A 21,983-nucleotide genomic window follows, 5' to 3' on the forward strand; every position below is an offset into this window, starting at 1 on the left:
GCTTCTGATTGTTGTTGTTGTTGCGGTTATTATTGTTGTTGGGATGATTGTTGTAGTTGCTGTTGTTGTTGTTGTTGTTGTTGTTGGGCCGTTTGTTGTAGTTGCGATTGATGTTGCGATTGTTAGGATAATTGTTGCGATTATTATTGTAATTGCTGTTGTTGTTGTTGTATTGGTGATTCTTATCACCGTTTTCCTCCCACTTTCTTTTGACTTGCTTCACATTGGCCTCTTCAGCCGTCTGTTCTTTAATTCTTTCCTCAATCTGGTTCACTAGTTTGTGAGCCATTCTACATGCCTGTTGTATGGAGGCGGGCTCGTGTGAACTTATATCTTCTTGGATTCTTTCCGGTAATCCTTTCACAAACGCGTCGATCTTCTCTTCCTCATCTTCGAATGCTCCCGAACACAATAGGCACAATTCTGTGAATCGTCTTTCGTACGTGGTAATATCAAATCCTTGGGTTCGTAACCCTCTAAGTTCTGTCTTGAGCTTATTGACCTCGGTTCTGGGACGGTATTTCTCGTTCATCAAGTGCTTGAATGCTGACCACGGTAGTGCGTACGCATCGTCTTGTCCCACTTGCTCTAGATAGGTATTCCACCATGTTAACGCAGAACCTGTGAAGGTATGCGTAGCGTACTTCACTTTGTCCTCTTTAGTACACTTACTTATGGCAAACACCGATTCGACCTTCTCGGTCCACCGTTTCAATCCGATCGGTCCTTCGGTTCCATCAAATTCCAAAGGTTTGCAGGCAGTGAATTCTTCGTAGGTGCATCCTACACGATTTCCTGTACTGCTAGATCTAAGGTTATTGTTGGTATGTAGCGCAGCCTGAACTGCGGCTATGTTTGAAGCTAGAAAAGTACGGAATTCCTCTTCATTCATATTCACGGTGTGTCGAGTAGTCGGTGCCATTTCCTTCAAAATAGTCAAATGGAACAAGTTAATCATACAGAATATTAAGAGTAGTTAATAGTATTTCGTAGCATAATATGAACTCATTTATAAAAGCTTTTTCTTCATATTAGCGTTTTATAAGTTTAAATTCGGGTAGTACCTACCCGTTAAGTTCATACTTAGTAGCTAATATACAATTCAACTACTACAATTCTATATGAAAAACTGATTATAATAATATTTCGCGTTCAAACTTTTATACAATATTTTACAAACTTACAATACCGCTTATTTTACATAAAGCATGAAATATAGCACACAATAACTTTGATACAAGATAGTTGTGAAGATAATTCTAGCTAGTACACAAGTCGTTCAGCAAAGGCAATAAAGACACGTAATTCATACGTCCAGAAACAAGTCATGCATTCTGGTTTTACTAGGATTACTTCCCATCCTTGGTCTTGTGGAACATAACCGTTATGGCCGTTGATAAGACAGCGTGTTGTAACATCGTCAAAGGGACGAGGGTTACGTAATGTCCAACAGTCCCGTAACAATCTAAAAACCTCATTTCTTACCCCAATTACCGACTCCGTCACTTGTGGGAACGTTTTGTTTAATAGTTGTAGCCCGATGTTCTTGTTCTCACTTTGGTGAGAAGCGAACATTACTAATCCGTAAGCATAACATGCTTCTTTATGTTGCATGTTAGCCGCTTTTTCTAAATCACGAAGTCCAATATTCGGATATATTGAGTCAAAATAATTTCTTAACCCATTGCGTAAAATAGCATTTGGGTTCCCCGCAATATATGCGTCAAAGTAAACACATCGTAACTTATGGATTTCCCAATGTGATATCCCCCATCTTTCGAACGAAAGCCTTTTATAAACCAAGGCATTCTTGGAACGTTCTTCGAATGTCTTACAAACTGATCTCGCCTTAAATAGTTGTGCCGAAGAATTCTGACCGACTCTAGACAAGATTTCATCAATCATGTCTCCGGGTAGGTCTCTTAAAATATTGGGTTGTCTATCCATTTTGTGTTTTTATACTGTAAAATAGACAAGAGTTAGATTCATAAAAAAAATACTTATTAATACAAGCAATTTTTACATATATCATAAAGCATAAGCACACTATATTACATATATTACACCACACGAATACAACTATCTTATTCCGACTCGCTTGTTTCTTCTTCTTCAGTTTTGGTTCGTTTTGCCAACTTTCTAGGGATATATGATGTTCCCCTAATACGAGCCGTCGTTTTCCACATTGGTTTAGAAAAACCTGGTGGTTTAGAGGTTCCCGGGTCATTGTTACAACTTAAGGACTTCGGAGGTTGACGATACATATAAAGTTCATCGGGGTTGGAATTAGATTTCTCTATTTTTATGCTCTTTCCCTTATTATTTTCTTTTGCCTTTTTAAATTCAGTTGGGGTAATTTCTATAACATCATCGGAATTCTCGTCGGAATCCGATTCATCGGAGAATTGGTAATCCTCCCAATATTTTGCTTCTTTGGCAGAAACACCATTGACCATAATTAACCTTGGTCGGTTGGTTGAGGATTTTCTTTTACTTAACCGTTTTATTATTTCTCCCACCGGTTCTATTTCTTCATCCGGTTCCGATTCTTCTGCCGGTTCCGATTCTTCTTCCGGTTCCGATTCTTCTTCCGGTTCCGACTCTTCTTCCGGTTCCTCTTCGGGAACTTGTGAATCAGTCCACGAATCATTCCAATTTACATTTGACTCTTCATTATTATTAGGTGAGTCAATGGGATTTGTTCTAGAGGTAGACATCTATCACATAATATCAAACGCGTTAAGAGATTAATATATCACATAATATTCACATGTTACAAATATATAGTTTCCAACAAAATTTGTTAAGCAATCATTTTTCAAGTAAACACGGTCGAAGTCCAGACTCACTAATGCATCCTAACAAACTCGATAAGACACACTAATGCCAAATTCTGGTTCTCTAAGACCAACGCTCTGATACCAACTGAAATGTCCCGTTCTTATTGATTAAAAACGTTCCATATTAATTGATTTCGTTACGAGGTTTTGACCTCTATATGAGACGTTTTTCAAAGACTGCATTCATTTTAAAACAAATCATAACCTTTATTTCATCAATAAAGGTTTAAAAAGCTTTACGTAGATTATCAAATAATGATAATCTAAAATATCCTGTTTACACACGACCATTACATAATGGTTTACAATACAAATATGTTACAACAAAATAAGTTTCTTGAATGCAGTTTTTACACAATATCATACAAGCATGGACTCCAAATCTCGTCCTTATTTAAGTATGCGACAGCGGAAGCTCTTAATAATTACCTGAGAATAAACATGCTTAAAACGTCAACAAAAATGTTGGTGAGTTATAGGTTTAACCTATATATATCAAATCATAATAATAGACCACAAGATTTCATATTTCAATACACATCCCATACATAGAGATAAAAATCATTCATATGGTGAACACCTGGTAACCGACATTAACAAGATGCATATATAAGAATATCCCCATCATTCCGGGACACCCTTCGGATATGATATAAATTTCGAAGTACTAAAGCATCCGGTACTTTGGATGGGGTTTGTTAGGCCCAATAGATCTATCTTTAGGATTCGCGTCAATTAGGGTGTCTGTTCCCTAATTCTTAGATTACCAGACTTAATAAAAAGGGCATATTCGATTTCCATAATTCAACCATAGAATGTAGTTTCACGTACTTGTGTCTATTTTGTAAATCATTTATAAAACCTGCATGTATTCTCATCCCAAAAATATTAGATTTTAAAAGTGGGACTATAACTCACTTTCACAGATTTTTACTTCGTCGGGAAGTAAGACTTGGCCACTGGTTGATTCACGAACCTATAACAATATATACATATATATCAAAGTATGTTCAAAATATATTTACAACACTTTTAATATATTTTGATGTTTTAAGTTTATTAAGTCAGCTGTCCTCGTTAGTAACCTACAACTAGTTGTCCACAGTTAGATGTACAGAAATAAATCGATAAATATTATCTTGAATCAATCCACGACCCAGTGTATACGTATCTCAGTATTGATCACAACTCAAACTATATATATTTTGGAATCAACCTCAACCCTGTATAGCTAACTCCAACATTCACATATAGAGTGTCTATGGTTGTTCCGAAATATATATAGATGTGTCGACATGATAGGTCGAAACATTGTATACGTGTCTATGGTATCTCAAGATTACATAATATACAATACAAGTTGATTAAGTTATGGTTGGAATAGATTTGTTACCAATTTTCACGTAGCTAAAATGAGAAAAATTATCCAATCTTGTTTTGCCATAAATTCTTCATTTTAAATCCGTTTTGAGTGAATCAAATTTCTATGGTTTCAAATTGAACTCTATTTTATGAATCTAAACAGAAAAAGTATAGGTTTATAGTCGGAAAAATAAGTTACAAGTCGTTTTTGTAAAGTTAGTCATTTCAGTCGAAAGAACGACGTCTAGATGACCATTTTAGAAAACATAATTCCACTTTGAGTTTAACCATAATTTTTGGGTATAGTTTCATGTTCATAATAAAAATCATTTTCTCAGAATAACAACTTTTAAATCAAAGTTTATCATAGTTTTTAATTAACTAACCCAAAACAGCCCGCGGTGTTACTACGACGGCGTAAATCCGGTTTTACGGTGTTTTTCGTGTTTCCAGGTTTTAAATCATTAAGTTAGCATATCATATAGATATAGAACATGTGTTTAGTTGATTTTAAAAGTCAAGTTAGAAGGATTAACTTTTGTTTGCGAACAAGTTTAGAATTAACTAAACTATGTTCTAGTGATTACAAGTTTAAACCTTCGAATAAGATAGCTTTATATGTATGAATCGAATGATGTTATGAACATCATTACTACCTTAAGTTCCTTGGATAAACCTACTGGAAAAGAGAAAAATGGATCTAGCTTCAACGGATCCTTGGATGGCTCGAAGTTCTTGAAGCAGAATCATGACACGAAAACAAGTTCAAGTAAGATCATCACTTGAAATAAGATTGTTATAGTTATAGAAATTGAACCAAAGTTTGAATATGATTATTACCTTGTATTAGAATGATAACCTACTGTAAGAAACAAAGATTTCTTGAGGTTGGATGATCACCTTACAAGATTGGAAGTGAGCTAGCAAACTTGAAAGTATTCTTGATTTTATGTAACTAGAACTTGTAGAATTTATGAAGAACACTTAGAACTTGAAGATAGAACTTGAGAGAGTTTAATTAGATGAAGAAAATTGAAGAATGAAAGTGTTTGTAGGTGTTTTTGGTCGTTGGTGTATGGATTAGATATAAAGGATATGTAATTTTGTTTTCATGTAAATAAGTCATGAATGATTACTCATATTTTTGTAATTTTATGAGATATTTCATGCTAGTTGCCAAATGATGGTTCCCACATGTGTTAGGTGACTCACATGGGCTGCTAAGAGCTGATCATTGGAGTGTATACACCAATAGTACATACATCTAAAAGCTGTGTATTGTACGAGTACGAATACGGGTGCATACGAGTAGAATTGTTGATGAAACTGAACGAGGATGTAATTGTAAGCATTTTTGTTAAGTAGAAGTATTTTGATAAGTGTATTGAAGTCTTTCAAAAGTGTATAAATACATATTAAAAAACTACATGTATATACATTTTAACTGAGTCGTTAAGTCATCGTTAGTCGTTACATGTAAGTGTTATTTTGAAACCTTTAGGTTAACGATCTTGTTAAATGTTGTTAACCCAATATTTATAATATCAAATGAGATTTTAAATTATTATATTATCATGATATTATCATGTATGAATATCTCTTAATATGATATATATACATTTAATGTCTTTACAACGATAATCGTTACATATATGTCTCGTTTAAAAATCATTAAGTTAGTAGTCTTGTTTATATGTATATAACTCATTGTTAATATACTTATGGAGATATTTACTTATCATAATCTCATGTTAACCATATGTATATCCATATATATATCGTCATGTCGTTTTTACAAGTTTTAACGTTCGTGAATCGCCGATCAACTTGGGTGGTCAATTGTCTATATGAAACATATTTCAATTAATAAAGTCTTAACAAGTTTGATTGCTTAACATGTTGGAAACATTTAATCATGTAAATATCAATCTCAATTAATATATATAAACATGGAAAAGTTCGGGTCACTACATATTTGACATTTGGGGTATTGACTTTATGGGTCCATTTCCAAAAACTCATAATAATCTCTATATTCCCGTAGCCATTGATTATGTATCTAAATGGGCGGAAGCACAAGCTCTCCCAACTAACGATGCATGAGTTGTAGTCAATTTTTTAAAACGTCTTTTTGCAAGGTTTGGAACACCGAAATCTTTAATAAGTGATCGGGGAACTCATTTTTGTAATAATCAACTTGAGAAAGTTCTCAAAAGATATGGAGTAACTCATAAAATCTCCACCGCATATCATCCATAAACAAGTGGACAAGTTAAAAATACCAACCGAGCTTTAAAACGTATTCTAGAAAAAACCGTAGGATCAAATCCGAAGGAATGGTCCATTAAATTGGAGGATGCACTCTGGGCTTTTAGAACAGCCTACAAAACTCCAATTAGAACCACACCTTTTAAACTCGTCTACGGAAAAGCATGTCATCTTCCTGTAGAAATTGAACACAAAGCATTTTGGGCTTTGAAGACATGTAATCTCGACTTACATGAAGCTGGACGTCTACGTTTAAGTCAACTAAACGAATTAGAAGAATTAAGACATGAAGCATACGAAAATTCGTTAATCTATAAGGAAAGAACGAAGAAATGGCATGATAAAAGAATCAGAAGTTCAAAAGAATTTAAAGAAGGAGACAAAGTTCTTCTTTTCAATTCACGATTCAAGCTATTTCCTGGAAAATTGAAATCAAGATGGTCTGGACCATTCATAGTCAAAAGAGTTTTCCCATACGAAACGATAGAATTAATAAATTCAAATGGGATTGAATTTAAGGTTAATGGTCACAGAGTTAAACATTACATAGATAGTCCGATGAAAGTTGACAACGAAGTTAATCACAATTTCGATAACACAGCTGACTAAGTGTGGGGAGAATCAAGTCTTTAAAGGATAATATGTATTTCTGTTAGAGTTAGATTTTCTGTTTTCGTGTAGTTCTCGAAAATGGAACCCGAATGGTCTTTCCCTAGCAGACCCTAAAGAACTAGTCTTCTCCCCCCATTCTGAATTTTTATTTTTTTAGGTTTTTACGAAATGAAGACTTCCTGCGAACTAAACCATGGTCTAATGCTACACGCTTTGATCACTAAACGTAATAATGACACACTTCCGAGTGAAATAGTATCAGTAATCAGAGAAAGATTGGACGGAGTAAGAAAAGAATCCAGATGCGAAGATAATAAGTTACAATTTGGTAAAGGAAAATCAAAATCCGCAGCGAAAAGAAGAGCACGACACCTAGAAAGATGTCACAAATGTGGAAAATGGTCACATGGAGGTAAATGTTCAAATAATCAAACCTATTCAAACACCGAATTTGTTACTTTATGCAGAGACGGACCGTTCATATGTTTAGAAGAAAAAACACTGAATGCTCGAGGTTACGCCTATGTAGCCAAGGAAAACCAATTAAACCGACTATCTTATGAATGGGATAGATCATATAACTAAGAATACTATCTCACAGGTAAGTCTGTACAGTTTTTATTTTTTTATTTTTATTTTTAACCTTTTGATAATAAACGCTAATTTGTTCGCTATAAAGTATTAAATTGGTATTGAATAAAATTAGGTTTGGCGACCGAAATTATTGATATCATTCAAAAATTTATTGCATCACTGCGAAATTTAACGTTTATTCTTAAGGTATAAATATCTTTAATCAATCAACCCAAAATATTTCAAAAATTCGTCATGAGTTAAATTAGGTCATGGAACCGAAATTACTTTACCGAAAAGAGGGGCGTATATTTTTGATAATATTTGATTGATTAAAGTGGGATAAAAGCCAAAAAGATTTTTAATTTTACCATGTTTTAAAAAATTAATATATAAAAATTAAAATAATATTGTAAACTTTTTAAAATTAATATATTTAAAATTGTAAATATTTGAAAAATTAATCTTTTTAATATAAGTTTGTATGTTTAAAAACAAAAATATAATATAAGTTTGGTGTGAATTTTTAATTTTTATTATATGAATTCTTAATTTTATGCATTTTAAATTTAAGTTTGGTGTGAATTTAAAAATAAAAATTTACTTTATTTCGCTAAGTTAAAAATATGATTTTTAAAATTCGTCATGAGTTGAAGACTAGGTCTTTGAACCGAAATTGCTTTACCCGAAGGAGGGACGAGAACTTTTATTATCATTATTTTTAAACTTATTGAATTAAAGTATGCCAAAAACATTAAAAAAAAACCCAAAAATCTTAGCTTTTAAAACAATCGCTACAAAAAGACAAATTTTAAAATTTTGTCGAAGGACGGACTAGGACATCGATCCGAAACGACCTCGTCCTAAAACAAAGGAAAACAAAATTTTAAATTTATTTTATATCTGTTTTATAAGTTATGGCTTATATATAAAAAAAAAAAAAAAACAAACACCGCGACTCGCGGTATTTGAAACTGCTAAACGCCGCGAATCGCGGAGAGACCAAAATACAGAAAAAAATAAAATCGCTGGAACTGATCAGTCCACACACCACACACAAAAACTGCGAACAAAACACCCGAAAAACACACACTAAAACCTCTAAAAATCGAAATTTTTCACCGTTTTTCATCAAATCTTTTACTAAAATCATGTTGAGAAGGATGCTATCAAGGAATTACTCAAGAAAAACGGTAAATTTCTACACCTAAACACCATTTAATCCGAAAATTGGTGTTCTTGAGCAATTTTTTCCCCAATTCGATTTTGATACTTTTTAGTGTAATTATGCTTAAATTGCTTATGTATTATGCTTGTATAACCTAGATTGATGCTATTTAACATGATTAGATGCCTTAAACTTCAAATTTTGAGTAATCTAGGGTTTGTGTTCTTGAGCAAATTTGGGGCTTTTTGATATAAATAGGTTATGACCGATTTTTGTCATGAATTGTTGCTAAATTAAGTAGTGTAACATGTTTAGGTAGTTAAATGATCCAAACTTTGAGCCTAAGCATGATTTTGAGAATTAAAGTGGACTTTTTCAAGTCTAAAATTCATGAACTTGATTTTTGAGAGATAATGCCATTTGAAACTTGTTTAATTGCTAGTAATGATTATTTTGACATGTTATTTGAGTTGAATGCTTATGAACTTGGTGAACATTTTCGTATATCCTTATTTGAAAAAGTGTAGATTTGATAAAAATATGAAAATGAGCTTATGTTTGATATAAATTGAACATGTCATTGTAATTATTTTGATTGATGATTTTGCTGACACTAATGCATATTTAGATGCACAAAAATTGTGTTTGATGTATTTTGCAGACTGAAAGGGGTGAATCTTCATCCCAAGCTCGCAATGCTCCTGCTGAGAATGTGGAACAACAGGAGGTTGATAACTACTACAAACAAGATATACCTCATCCAGTCATGACATTTTCAGATATGCACTTGGAAGATTTGCACCCGAACTTGAGATTTGACAGACGTTGGATAGATTATCCAAAATACCAAAGGGGTTTGCATACTCTTCATTCTAAAGCTGTTGAAGTACCTAGGGTAATAGAATGGGCACCGTTAGAAGCTGTAGAATTAGCCGGGCCAATTAGGGAATTACTTACACAGAGGTATGGTAATTCTACTTTTAACGATTGGGTACGTTTATTCAACATGCGTAGACCTGTATATAAAGTATGGTGTGAAGAATTATTGTGTAGTATAGAAATAAATGATCAGGTAGTTAGTTTAACCGATCGATCTTTTATTAGATTTTTGTTAGGAGGTTCGATGCGCCACATGTATTTACTAGACATGGCTCAGGCTTTACGTATATATACGCCTGAGGAGTTAGCATCTGCCGATTGTAGAGGGTTGATACTAAATGGTAGAAAGATAGACGAAAATTTTGATACGCATGGTGTATGGAGTCAAATGACTAGCCATCACCGATTTAAAGGGGGAAACTACTCTTATTTGGATATAGATAGAGCAGAGTTAAGAGTAATTCATAGGTTTTTAGCCAATTCGATTACACAACGAGGTAAGAATAAGGAAAAGGTAAATGAACAGGATTTGTTTTACCACATGTGTATTCGAGACCCACAAAGCGCTGTAAGTATACCTTATTGTGTGGGTTATTATTTATCAGCTATGGTTAGGGGGATGAGACCGCATAGCATAATAGGAGGTGGTATATTTATTACTTTGATTGCTGAATATCTCGGTGTGGATATAAGTCGGGGGGGATTATTAGTCGAAGAACCAGAACCCCGCGATACAATAGGTTTAAATGTATACCATGGTGCGAAGGTTTTGAAGAGGCGAAATAACGCCGCAGTACAATACCATGGTAGACATCCACAGGTTGAGAGAAACCAACAGCCAGGTAATGTGGGAGGAAGAAATGAAATGACAGAAATGCAAAGGTTTATAGCTTCACAAGAGTATGAAAATGCTAGACATCGAGCATTTGAAGATTGGCAAGTTCATCAAAACCAAATCATAGCTCATTGCCAACATGTAGGTAGAAACTATATTCCTACTCCATCGCCCGTATTTCCTCCCTGGTCTATAGAGATCCAACCACCGTATCCTACGTATAACCCAGTCGAAGCATTTTATAACACATATGGTTATGCATGGAACCCCTACTGGTATCAGTATCATCCCTAGTCTACTTAGTTTTATTTATTTTATAATTTGTAATGTTGATACATTTAATACTTATGTTGGAATTGTATTAGTTTTTATAATTTACAAGTTTTTATTTTTAGATTTTAATAATGTTTGAATGTGGGGTAATATACCAAACTTCAAAAATATGTATATATGTTTGCAGTTTATCTTATGTACACAACAGGGTAAAACAACGCATTTTCAAAGACTGGCATTAAGTTCAGCAAAAGCAACTAATTTTGATGACAAGATGCAAAATAAATGTGATATAACAACAAGACGGAATGAACAAATGATATGCACCATTTATCATTCAGCAAACAAACACCAATATGTTTGGAAACTTTGGTAAAATTTAATCATTTTCACACAAATCACCCTCAATAATTTAAATTGTTACTGATTTCTTGCAAATGAGGGCATTGCAAGATCTTAAGTGTGGGAAGGGGTTAAATTCTTTCGGATTTTAAAATTTTTACTTTATACACTTGGTTACCATTAGAAATACTAGTAAAGTAGTAGTTGTATTAGAATCTAGTGCTCTCTTATAATAAAGAACAGCCCTAGTCTTATATACGGACTACCCAATTCTAGTAAAATTTTTCAAAATTTTCAATTAAATGAACTCAAAATCATGTTTATACATATTTATGAACGATAAAACTAGGTTTTAACACCGAAATTATTGTTACCTCGGAAAGGACATAAATTGAGAAACAAACCAAAATATTAGAATTCATTTAAAATGGAATAGAGGACAATAAAAAGGAAAATAAAAGCCAAGTGTGAGAAAATTTACCAAGATATTTTAAACATATGTCACATATTTCTGTAACAAATAACTGAAAATACTTTTGCTTTGGACTAAACTAAACTGTTTTACCCGATGAAAGAAAAGAAGAGATGGATCTACACGATGAATCAATTCCATCATTAAAAGGAAGTAAAGTCTTCTGAAAAAGAAACGCGTTTCTTAATTTAGGTCAGGAAGTTGTCGTCCAGACCAGCTGTAGGTTGACGAAAAATCTAGAAAAGTCATCACTAAAATCAGCAGGAAATCCACGGACCTCAGCATAAAACAGGGTCACCAAATGGTCAGATTTATCCTAACCATGAGAAGGATTTATCTCGTAAAATGGGGGGGCACCATGCAAATTAGCTGGATAAGACTAATGAATCAGATCCCCAGAAAGGATAATCTCCTTAAAGATTAAAAATCAGCTTTTAAGACTGATATTACTCAATCCTAGAGATTGACCTTAAAGATTGAGAATTACAAACTCATGGAATTCAATGATATCTAAACTCGAGCTTGAACGAGAAAATATTTTGATCAAAATTACAAACCGATTTGTTTTCTGAAAACCCATTTTCAATGCGTTCATTACCATTGAACGTAAAATCCTAGGAATTCACCTGGAATTCATTAGGTCACCTGAACCAAATCGGGTGTCAACCGTAAGAACGGTGGTTGCATAGCATGGTCAAAGACAGGACCTTGTGCCAGACCGAAAAATCATAAGGGTGAGCTTTACTATTGCTCCTACCAAGGATAGTAATTGCGTCCGACACGTTATAGACCATAATTAAAAGCATGTCAGGGGACATTGCCTTAACAGTTGCTTGTTCAACGCTTTCCTTTACAACCGGACGGTAGTTTACCGAAAGGTAATATACGGAGCAAGTATACTGGATGTGTTGCTTTCCTAATACAAGGTTAGCAAGTGGGTGACACAAAACCGCAAGTTTTGAGCTAAAATTTTCAAATCTGAAACCCACCAAACCCACAAAAATATTTTGCAAACACCGGTGAAGGGTTATTCCGGAAAACTTATCTAGGGTAAAAGCTAGATTAAAATTTTCAAAAGATCAAATGTTTTCATAAAGATCCAATTTCCTTAATGGATCTAAATTTTATAGTCATGTGGGACTGTAAACCATATCGTTACTACCATTGTTTATACTGCCGTATAGAAATCACTGATGTACAAAGTGTGAAGAATAAAGAAGTGATTCTAGTATTTCAAGACTATATTGCTTGAGGACAAGCAACGCTCAAGTGTGGGAATATTTGATAATGCTAAAAACGAACATATATTTCATAGCATTATTCCTCAAGAAAGACAAGCTTTTAGTTGCAATTGTTCTATTTAAAAGTGATATTCGTTTAAATAATAAAAACTGAAGACAAAAGACAGATTCGACGAATTGAAGACGCAAAGGTCCAAAAAGCTCAAAAGTACAAAATACAATCAAAGTGGTTCCAATTATTGATAAGAAACGTCTCGAAATTACAAGAGTACAAGATTCAAAACGCAAAGTACAAGATATTAAATTGTACGCAAGGACGTTCGAAAATCCGGAACCGGGACATGAGTAAACTCTCAACGCTCGACGCAACGGACTAAAAATTACGAGTCAACTATGCACATAAATATAATATAATATTTAAATAATTCTTAAAATTATTTATATATTATATTTATATTAAAAATCTGTCGGCAAACAAAGAGCCAAAGCTGGGTGAGCTGTAAAATCAAACTCCGCGACTTGCGGAGTTTGAAGAAGGAAAATGCCGCGAGTCGCAGAGTTCACCTGGACTCAATTCCCTATAAAAGCCAATGCAGTTCGACGTAAAAAAATATCCATAATCTATCTCTCTCTCAATATATACGTAAATATATATATATATATATATATAATTTATATTTTAATTTTAATTTTAATTTTAAATCCTAATAATAAGGGTATGTTAGCGAATGTTGTAAGGGTGTAAGTCAAAATTCTGTCCGTGTAACGCTACGCTATTTTTAATCATTGTAAGTTATGTTCAACCTTTTTAATTTAATGTCTCGTAGGTAAGTTATTATTATGCTTATTTAAAACGAAGTAATCATGATGTTGGGCTAATTACTAAAATTGGGTAATTGGGCTTTGTACCACAATTGGGGTTTGGACAAAAGAACGACACTTGTGGAAATTAGACTATGGGCTATTAATGGGCTTTATATTTGTTTAACTAAATGATAGTTTGTTAATTTTAATATAAAGATTTACAATTGGACGTCCCTATAAATAACCATATACACTCAATCGGACACGATGGGCGGGGTATTTATATGTACGAATAATCGTTCATTTAACCGGACACGGGAATGGATTAATAGTCACTAGAATTATTAAAACAGGGGTGAAATTATGTACAAGGACACTTGGCATAATTGATAACAAAGTATTAAAACCTTGGGTTACACTCAGTCGACATCCTGGTGTAATTATTAAACAAAGTATTAAAATCTTGTTACAGTTTAAGTCCCCAATTAGTTGAAATATTTAACGTCGGGTATAAGGATAATTTGACGAGGACACTCACACTTTATATTTATGACTGATGGACTGTTATGGACAAAAACCAGACGGACATATTAAATAATCCAGGACAAAGGACAATTAACCCATGAGCATAAAACTAAAATCAACACGTCAAACATCATGATTACGGAAGTTTAAATAAGCATAATTCTTTTATTTCATATTTAATTTCTTTTATTTTATATTTAATTGCACTTCTAATTATCGCATATTTATTTATTGTTATTGTATTTAATTGCACTTTTAATTATCGTACTTTTTAATTATCGCAAGTTTATTTTATCGCACTTTTATTATTCGCAATTTCATTATCGTTATTTACTTTACGCTTTAAATTAAGTCTTTTATTTATTTAATATTTTACATTTGGTTTTAACTGCGACTAAAGTTTTAAAATCGACAAACCGGTCATTAAACGGCAAAAACCCCCTTTATAATAATAATATTACTTATATATATATTTGTATTTTTATAAATTAAACTAATATAGCGTTAAGCTTTGATTAAAAGATTTTCCCTGTGGAACGAACCGGACTTACTAAAAACTACACTACTGTACGATTAGGTACACTGCCTATAAGTGTTGTAGCAAGGTTTAAGTATATCCATTCTCTAAATAAATAAATATCTTGTGTAAAATTGTATCGTATTTAATAGTATTTCCTTGTAAAATTTAATAGTATTTTATACCCCTTAGCTTTGACATCAGGTATGAACTTAACGGGTAGGTACTACCCGAATTAAAACTATAAAACGCTAATATGAAGAAAAATCTTTTATAAAGAAGTTCATATTATGCTACGAAATACTATTGACTACTCTTAAATTCTATATGATTAACTCAATTCTTTTGGCTATTTTTGAAGGAAATGGCATCGACAACTCGTCAGAACTTGAACATGAGTGAGGAAGACTTCCGTGTTTTTCTTGCTGCGAACATAGCCGCAGTGCAGGCCGCAATGCAAAATAACAACAATAACTCTGGTTCTAGCAGTAGAACTTATTCCACAAGAAATCGTGTAGGATGCTCCTACAAAGAATTCACTGCCTATAAACCTTTGGAATTCGATGGAACCGAGGGTCCAATCGGATTAAAATGGTGGACCGAAAAGGTTGAATCGGTGTTTACCATAAGTAAATATACTGAAGAAGACAAAGTAAAGTACGCTACGCATACCTTCACAGGTACTGCGTTAACATGGTGGAACACCTATCTCGAGCAGGTGGGACAAGATGCTGCTTACGCACTACCGTGGTCAGCATTCAAGCACTTGATGAACGAGCAGTACCGTCCCAGAAACGAGGTCAATAAGCTCAAGGTAGAGCTTAGAGAATTACAAATGCAAGGTTTCGATATCACCATATACGAACGACGATTCACAGAGTTATGCCTATTGTGTCCAAGAGCGTTCGAAGATAAAGAAGAGAAGATCGACGCATTTATAAAAGGGTTACTAGAAAGGATTCAAGAAGATGTGAGTTCATACGAGCCCGCCTCCATACAAAAGGCAAGTCGAATGGTTCATAAACTCATAAATTAGATTGAAGGGAGGATTAAGGAACATGCGGCCAAAGAGGCCAACACAAAAGAAGTAAAGAGAAAGTGGGAAGAAACCACTGACAAGGGTCAAAATTTCAACAATCAACACAACAATCACTACTACAATCGCACCAATTTTGGTAACAATAGACACAACAACAACCATCCCAACAACAATAACCACTACAACCACCTTCCCAACAATAATAATAATCGCAACAACAACCATTTTAATAACAACAAACAGCAGAGACAGCCATGTATAAGGTGTGAAGAGTACCATCCGAATGTGTTCTGCACAACATTTTGCACCAAGTGTAATAGAAAAGGTCATGGTGCAGCGAAGTGTGAGGTCTACGGACCGACGAATGACAGAGTTAAAAGAAAAAATAATGTCAGAACAAATAATGCCGCCGTAGTTTGTTTTGGATGTGGAAAACCGGGCCACATTAATAGAAAATGCCCGAATCAGGGGAATACTAATGGGCAGGGCCGCGAAAGAGTTTTCAATATTAATACGGCAGAAGCGCAGAAAGACCCGGAGCTTGTTATGGGTACGTTTCTTATTGATAATAAATCTGCTTATGTTTTATTTGATTCAGGTGCGGATAGAAGCTATATGAGTAGAGATTTTTGTGCTAAATTAAGTTGTCCATTGACACCTTTGGATAATAAATTTTTACTCAAATTAGCCAACGGTAAATTAATTACAGCAGATAATATATGTCGGAATCGAGAAATTAAACTGGTTAGCGAAACGTTTAAGATTGATTTGATACCAGTAGAGTTAGGGAGTTTTGATGTGATAATTGGCATGGTCTGGTTGAAAGAGATGAAAGCAGAATTTATTTGTTACAAAAATGCGATACGCATTATGCTCGAAAAGAGAAAACCTTTAATGGTGTACGGAGAAAAGAGCAACGTGAAGTTAAATCTTATTAATAACCTGAAGGAGCAAAAACTAATGAGAAAAGGTTGCTATGCCATTCTAGCACACATCGAGAAAGTCAATTCCGAAGAAAAGAACGTCAATAATGTTCCTGTCGCAAAAGAATTTTCCGATGTATTTCCGAAAGAATTACCAGGACTACCTCCACACCGATCTGTTGAATTTCAAATAGATCTTGTACCAGGAGCTGCACCAATAGCTCGTGCTCCATACAGACTCGCACCCCTCGAAATGAAGGAACTCCAAAGCCAATTACAAGAACTTTTAGAGCGTGGTTTCATACGACCAAGTACATCACCGTGGGGAGCTCCTGTTTTGTTTGTCAAAAAGAAGGATGGTACATTCATGTTGTGTATCGACTACCGAGAGTTGAACAAATTTACCATCAAGAACCGTTACCCACTACCGAGAATCGACGATTTATTTGATCAACTGCAAGGCTCGTCAGTTTATTCGAAGATTGATTTACGTTCTGGGTATCATCAAATGCGGGTGAAGGAGGTTGATATTCGGAAGACTGCTTTCAGAATGCGTTACGGTCATTATGAGTTTATGGTTATGCCGTTTGGATTAACTAACGCACCAGCTGTGTTCATGGACCTCATGAACCGAGTGTGTGGGCCATTGATAGTGCTCCAAATGAATATATATTTAGTCGCAATATCCTTCCAATATATAAAGCTTTAGTTACTATTGTTCTATTTTTATGTAATAATCGTTTAAATAAATAAGTGCGAAGAAAAAAAAGAAAATGACAATTTGAAGACGCAAATGACCAAAAAGCTCAAATGTACAAGATACAATCCAAGTGGTTCCATTTATTGATAAGAAACGTCTAAAAATTACAAGAGTACAAGTCGCGGAATGCAAAGTACAAGATATCTAAGCATACGAAAAGACGTTCGAAAATTCGGAACCGAGACATAAACCGAGCATCAAAGCGCGAGTCAACGGACCGAAAATTACAAGTCAACTATGCACAATAATATAATATAATATATATATATAATTAATATAAATTATATATATTATATATATATTTAAATAAAACGTCGGTAAAGAAGAAAACAAACTGATGTTAGCTATCACAGGCGGCCATGCGATCACATGGCCTGGAGGCTTTATCTCCATGCGATCGCATGGCAGGGGAATCCTGGCCAGGTCCTATAAATTGGAATGTTTTCAGCCGAGTACTACACACACTCTTTTCATTCCTTTTTCTGTAAACATAAATATATTTATATTATAATTTTAATATAAGTTAATTTTAATAATAAAGTTAAGGTTTAGTTGAGTTATTTTAAGAAATGTTTTACGAGTTTTAAAGTCAAAACTCTGTCCGTATAACGCTAAGCGATAAATAATCACTATAAGTTATGTTCTTCCTTTTTAAATTAATGTCTCGTAACTAAGTTATTATTATGCTTATTTGAGCCGAAGTAATCGTGATGTTGGGCTAAATATTAAGATGGGGTTATTGAATTTTGTACCATAATTCGGGTTTGGACAAAAGACCGACACTTGTGGACATTGGACTATGGACTATTAATAGATGGGGGGTATTGTCTAATCGAATGACAACTCATTAGAATCTGTCGAACCTATCTTAAAATTAGTTAATCTAATAATTATTAAATGATTATGCATGTCCTATTTAGTGACGTTTATACATCTTTTACGATCATTTAATTAATCAATTGAATTGGGTAATTGATTATTCATTATGGCCAAGTGAATAAATTAATGTATCATGGACTAATTAAAACAGGGGTGGATTACATACAAGGATAATTGGTGTAATTTTTAATAAAGTATTAAAACCTTGGATTACACACAGTCGATAACCTGGTGTAATTATTAACAAAGTATTAAAACCTTGTTACAGTTCGAATCCTTAATTAGTTGGAATATTTGACTTCGGAAATAAGGTTAATTTGACGAGCATTTTATAATTATGACCGATGGACTATTATGGGCAAAACCCAGATAGGTATTAAATAAGCCAGGACAAAGGACAATTAACCCACAGTAATAAATTAAAATCAAAACGTCAAACATCATGGTTACGGAAGTTTAAATAAGCATAATTCTTTTATCGTATTTCTCATCGTACTTTTAATTACTGTCATTTTATTATTCGCAATTTTATATATCATCATTGTTATTTATTTTACGCATTTTAATTATCGTCATGTATCTTTACGCTTTATTTAAAATCGAAAAACCGGTCATTAAACGGTAAAACCCCCTTATATATTATTATTACTATATATAATTATATATATTTTATATAAATATAGTTGTTAAAAATGTAGCGTTAAACTTAGCTAGCTCACTGTGGAACGAACCGGACTTACTAAAAACTACACTACTCTACGATTAGTTATACTGCCTATAGTGTTGTAGAAAAGGTTTAGGTATATTTCATAAATAAATAAATAAATAAAACTTGTGTAATTTCGTCGTATTTTGTAATAAACAATAATAGTATTTCGTACACCCATGCTGCACACATCAAGTTTTTGGTGCCGCTGCTGGGGAACGGCGAAATGCTATATTTTTACGCTATATTTCTTATCTTTAAATATTTTGTATTTATATAAAAAAATAAAAAAAATACTATATATATATATCTATATATATAAGTGTTTAAATATATATATATATATATATATATATATATATATATATATATTGTTAAGATATATAAAATTAAAAAAATATATTTTTATTTTTAGAAATTTAAATATAAGTTTTTTATATTTTATATACTTATTTTATATAAATATAAATCAGAAAATATAAAAATTAAATAATATATAAAGAAATTGGGCCGAGCCGATTAAAAGCCCAAAAGATTCCTGGACTACCTGTCATGCGAATGATCCAGAAGCACGAAACCCATGCGACCGCATGGATTGACTGGACTGGTCAGATACCTTAGAACATTAATTATGCGGTAGGGTTTTTAATAATTATTATTAATTAATTAGATTTAGGGTTTTAATTTTATATAATTAATTTAGTTTTAATTAATTTTAAGTTTTATTAGTTTTATTAATTATATAAATTTAGTAATTTTATATAAATAATATAAAAATAATATTTTTATAAAAATTGTATTTTTTTACAACTTTAGTTTTATTTTTACTTTTTGTATCTTTTTAATCGTTTAATTCGTAATTTGTATATTTATCGTTCGTAATTAGTTTTAAGGATAGTTTTTGCCGTAGTTATTTTATATTTCTAGATTTTTTGGTTTTACCATAAAATCCCTTAAGTGCTTTTTCTTTAGAATTAAGATTTAGGCGCTTTAGAATTTTGCGACGCAGTTTTTAGATTTTAGTGCATAATTAAGTTATTGCCATTTAGGATATAGAATTCCTTTTAAGCTTTAATACCTTTAGTCGCAACTTTTTAGATTTAGTTTTTAGACTTTTAAATTTCGACGGTTTTCTTTCTTATTTTTATTTTTCGACATTTTTCGACGCGCTTCTTTTTCTTTCTCATTTCTACGCTCTAGTTTTTAGGACATAGACTTTTTATTTTCTTTAAACTTCGACGGAAAAATTATTTTAAGCAATTAAATTGATAGACATCCAAAATTTTCTGCTTCGTAGTAATAGTTGGATTTGTTAGTGGATGAGTTGTGGATTTTTCGACTTAAAGGATCCTGGCTCCCTGCTGCATCTTTTGGCTATTTGAAACGTGGGCAAAAGCAGAAAAGTCTATTAATTTGATAACTAATATAATTTCTAATAGGATATTCTGTGAATGCACCGAGCAAAACGATCACCACCTTTCATACGTTCACCACGTGTAACTCGATCAAGACATCTAGCTAATATTTCCGCTATTGATTTTTCTTTACAATCATCATCAAGTCAAATAAATTCTCCAACTCAAATTTCCGATAATCCATTTTTTGAACCCGACTTCACAATTGAGAACCCGGAGGATTTCAAGGACAATTCCAAGATCCTGAACCACTAATCATTCTTCCTGAACCACAAACCGTTAAATCAGAATCCTCTAGTGATTCGTATTCAACAAATTCAATTATGGAAGTAACTGAACCTCAAAGTATGGAAGATCGAATGAGAGCTACACGCACTGGCCAAGGACATGCCATTACGTGACCAGACATTAATGCGCCAGATTATGAAATCAAAGGACAAATCCTACACATAGTAACTAATCAGTGCCAATTTAGTGGTACGCCAAAAGAAGATCCAAACGAACATCTTCGAACCTTTAATAGGATTTGTACTCTATTCAAAATCAGAGAAGTTGAGGATGAACTGATCTATCTCATGTTGTTTCTCTGGACTTTAAAGGAAGAAGCCAAAGATTGGTTAGAATTGTTACCTGAAGGAGCGATTTACACATGGGATGTTTTAGTTGAGAAATTTCTTCAAAGATTCATTCCGGCATCTAAAGCCGTGAGACTTCAAGGAGAAATTGTTACGTTCGCGCAAAAGCCAAGTGAATCATTATATGAGGCGTGGACAAGATTCGAAAAGTTGTTGAGAGGATGTCCTCAGCACGGTTTAGACACTTATCAAATAGTACAAATATTCTACCAAGGTGTCGACATTGCCACACGAAAAGATATTGACACAGCAGCTGGTGGTTCCATTATGAAGAAAAACACAACCGCAGCTCACGAGATTATTGATAACACAGCCTCCCACTCTCATGAGTGGCATCAAGAAAAAGATATCTTTCGTTTATCTAAAGCCGCTAGAGCCGATTCTAGCCATGACTTTGATTCTGTTTCCGCAAAAATATATGTTTTCGAGAGACGAATGGAAAAGATGACTAAAGATATTCATGCAATACGAATCAGTTTTGAGCAATGCGGTGGACCACACTTAACGAAAGATTGTCACATTGAGCAAACGATGTAACAACGAGAGAATGTTTCCTATATGAACCAAAGGCCGAGAAATAATTATCAAAATAATTATCAACTGCCAAGGCCAAAGTTCAATCGAAATCAAAACATTCTTTGCAATCTAAATGGACCCAACAATAACTCGTATAACCAACAAGGTTCGAATAACCAACCAACTCAAAACAACACTTTCAATCAACAAAGACCTAGCTTGTATAAACCACCACAACAAATCGAAGAGAAAAAGCCAAATCTAGAAGAAATGATGGCAAAGCTAATGGAATATCAAACACAATTTATTACATTTCAAACCCAAATAAATGAGAGGTTTGATCAGTCATTAAGAACTCAACAAGCTTCCATTTTGAATCTAGAAAAACACGTAGGTACT

At 33.3% G+C, this 21,983-nt stretch overlaps 1 non-coding gene across 1 annotated transcript; it reads right to left on the bottom strand.

The window, feature by feature from the left end:
• Positions 1-21,140: 21,140 nt before the first annotated feature.
• LOC139869549 (small nucleolar RNA R71) lies at positions 21,141-21,247 on the bottom strand. Its single transcript, XR_011766157.1, has one exon. It is a non-coding gene; the product is annotated as a small nucleolar RNA R71 (small nucleolar RNA).
• Between the last annotated feature and the right edge of the window lie 736 nt (positions 21,248-21,983).

This window comes from Rutidosis leptorrhynchoides, chromosome 9 (assembly GCF_046630445.1).
Source record: "Rutidosis leptorrhynchoides isolate AG116_Rl617_1_P2 chromosome 9, CSIRO_AGI_Rlap_v1, whole genome shotgun sequence".
Taxonomy (NCBI): Eukaryota; Viridiplantae; Streptophyta; class Magnoliopsida; order Asterales; family Asteraceae; genus Rutidosis; species Rutidosis leptorrhynchoides.